Consider the following 3,824-nt stretch of genomic DNA (forward strand, 5'->3'; position numbering starts at 1 on the left):
GTAAACAAAAAGTTAAGGCAAATAGATCACAACAAAATGAAAATTCTAGAATTTAGGTATGCAAAAAATTGAAAACAACAATAAATGTAAGTGAAAAAAATTTATTCACTCACCACAAATGAACACCAATGTTTTGTTATGCAGTTTTTGGTAATTCCACTAGTACAACCATGCGTTAGGGCTGTATTTTTTATAAGGATTGACTTATGGTTTCGGTGTCAACACTCAGTTAAAAATCCCTGGCCTTCCTTTTTCCGATGATTGCAAACCCAAAAATATATAAAAACTAGAAGAGTTTCCTATTCTTAAAAATTACAGAAACTTTTTGGATTTATCTCTCTCTGCATTTGGGCATTTCCATTTTAGAAGTTCAATTTTTGTTTCAAATCCAAACTTGAGTTTTCACTCTCCCTGTTTTCTTGTAAAAAAAAGTTAAGGCAAATAGATCACAATAAAATGAAAATTTTAGAACTTAGGTATGCAAAAAAATTGAAAACAACAATAATTGTAAGGGAAGAAAATTTATTCACACACCAAAAATGAACACATAGGTTTTTTTATCCATGTTTTTGAAAATCAACTAGTACAAACCCTAATAGCTTTGAAATTTATAAGAAGGACTTTCTAATTGATCCTAACATGTTTTAAAAATGGATATGCATGCATGAAACATGTTGAAGATGCAAATAACCTAATGATCAAAAACTTTCAAGTTGAACACCAAATGCTCATTGAAATCTGAAGTAAACGTGTAGTGAGATATTTACCCAAGCCAAACAAGCCACTTTTTGCTCATTTATAAAAAGCTGACCATACAATCATATATCATTGTAAAGTGATTGATCGATCAATCATGTGTAACGACTATATATTTTTTGTAAGGAATGACTTATGGTTTGGGAGTCTGCACTCAATTAAATATACCCAACCCCTCCTTTTCCAATGATTACAAACACTAAAATATATAAAAACAAGAAGAGTTCACAATCCCTAAATATTACAGAGACTTTTTAGATTTATCACTCTCCCGTTTTTTTCTCTTAAACAAAAAGATGAGGCAAATAGATCACAAGAAAATGAAAATTTTAAAATTTTGGTATGTAAAAAATTGAAAACAATAATAAATATAAGTAAAGAAAATTTATTCACACACCACAAATCAACACCAAAGTTTTTTATTCATGTTTTTGAAATACCACTAGTACAACTACTTGAATCTAGGAATTTTAGAAGAAAGATATTTTTATTTGATCCTAACATGTTTTAAAAATTGCTATGCATGCATGAAACATGTTGAAGATGCAAATGACCAAATGATAAAAAAATTTCAAGGAATACAACAAGTGCTGATTAAAATCTCAAGTGAACGTGCGGCAGGATATTTTCCCGAGCCAAACAAGGCGCTTTTTGCCATTTACAAAAAACTGACTAAACAATCATATCTCATTCTAAACCGATTGATCAATCAATCATACATAATGGCTATATTTTTTGTAAGGAATGATTTATGGTTTGGTATCAACAGTCAGTTAAAAATGCCTAGCCAACCCCAACCCCCCCACCCCCCCCCCCCCCCCCCCCCCCCCCCCCCCCCCGCACCCCCTTTTCCGATTATTGCAAACCTTAAAATATATAAAAACTAGAAGAGTTTAGAATCCCAAAAAATTATAGAGACTTTTGGAATTTCCATTGTAGATGTTCAATTTTTACTTCAAATCCGAACTTGAGTTATCACTCTCTCTTTTTTCTAGTAAACAAAAAGATAAGCCAAATAGAAAACAACAAAATGAAAATTTTTGAATTTAGGTATGCAAATAATAGAAAACAACAACAAGTGTAAGTGAAGAAAATTTATTCACAAACCACCAATGAACACCAAAGTTTTGTTATCCATGTTTTGGAAATTCCACTAGTACAACCTAGTAGTTGGAATTTTAAAAGAAAGAGATTTCTAATTGATACTAACATGTTTTAAAAAAAGGAGATGCATGCATGAAACATGTTAAAGATGCAAATGTGCTAATGATCAAAAAAATTCTAAGAGTGCAGCAAATTCTCATTGACATCTCAAGTGAACGTGCGGGTAGGATATTTACCCGAGCCAAACAAGGCACTTTCTGCCCATTTACAAAAATGTGACCTAACAATCATAGATTATTGTAAAGTGATTGATCGATCAATCATGTGTAACAGCTGTATTTTTTATAAGGAATGACTTATGGTTTTGGAGTCAACACTCAGTTAAAAATCTCAAGCCTCCCTTTTTTCGTTGATTGCAAACCCGAAAATATATAAAAACAAGAAGAGTTTTCAATCCAAAAAAATTACAGAAACTTTTTGGATTTTATCTGTCTTAGATTTGGGCATTTCCATTTTGGAATTTCATTTTTTATTTCAAATGTAAACTTGAGTTTTCACTCTCCCTTTTTTTCTCGTAACAAAAGATAAGGAAAACAGATCACAACAAAATGAAAATTTTAGAATTAAAGTATGCAAAAAATTGAAAACAACAATCAAGGCAAGTGAAGAAAATTTATTAACACACCACAAATGAACACCAAAGTTTTGTTATTCATGTTTTGGAAATTCAACTAGCACAACCCCTAGTTGCTTGGAATTTATAAGGAAGATATTTCTAATTGATCCTAACATATTATAAAAATGGATATGCATGCATGAAACATTTTGAAGATGCAAATGACATAATGATCAAAAAATTGCATAGAGTACCACAAATGCTCATTAAAATCTCAAGTAAACGTGCGGTGGAAATACCGGAACCAAACAAGCCACTTTTTGCCCATTTGCAAAAAGCTGACCTGATAATCATAGATCATTGTAAAGTGATTGATCGATCAATCATACGTAACGGCTATATTTTTTATAAGGAATGACTTATGGTTTGGGTGCAGACACTCAGTTAAAAATGCCCACCCCCCTCCCCTCCCCCCCCCCCCCCCCCCCACCCCTTTTTCGTTGATTGCAAACCCTAAAATATAAAAAAAATAGAAGAGTTTACAATCCCTAAATATTACAGAGACTTTTTGGCTTTATCTCTCTCTGAATTCGTGAATTTCCATTTTAGATGCTCAATTTTTACTTCAAATCCAAACTTGAGTTTTCACTCTACCTTTTTTCCTCGTAAACAAAAAGATAAGGTAAATAGATAAAAAAAAATGAAAATTGTAGAATTTATGTATGCAAAAAATTGAAAAACCCAATAAATGTAAGTGAAGAAAACTTGTTCACACACCACAAATGAACAACAAAGTTTTGTTATCCACGTTTTGGAAATTCCACTACTACAACCCCTAGTTGTTTGGAATTTTATGAGAAAGAGATTTGTAATTGATCCTATCATGTTTTAAAAATGGATATGCATGCATGAAACATGTTGAAGATGCAAATGACCTAATGATTAAAAAATTTCAAGGAGCACAACAAATGCTCATTCAAATCTCAAGTAATCATGCGGTGGGATATTTACCTGAACCAAACAAGCCACTTTTTGCCCATTTATGAAAAACATACCAAAAAATCATGGATTATTGTAAAGTGAATGATCGATATATCCTACGTAACAACAATATTTTTTTTAAGGAATGACTTATGGTTTGGGAGTCAACACTCAGTTAAAAATGTCCAGCCCTTCTTTTCGATGATTGCAAACCCTAAAATATATAAAAACTAGAAGAGTTTGCAATTTCTTAAAATTAAAGAGACTTTTTGGATTGATCTCTCTTTGAATTTTTGCATTTCAATTTTAGTTGTTCAATTTTTACTTCAAATCCGAACTTGAGTTTTCACTTTCCCTTTTTTCTCTT

This window comes from Aristolochia californica, unplaced genomic scaffold (genome assembly GCF_029961685.1).
Source record: "Aristolochia californica isolate CCGP_79_NKW_82.1479 unplaced genomic scaffold, dmAriCali1.0.hap1 SCAF_4, whole genome shotgun sequence".
Taxonomy (NCBI): Eukaryota; Viridiplantae; Streptophyta; class Magnoliopsida; order Piperales; family Aristolochiaceae; genus Aristolochia; species Aristolochia californica.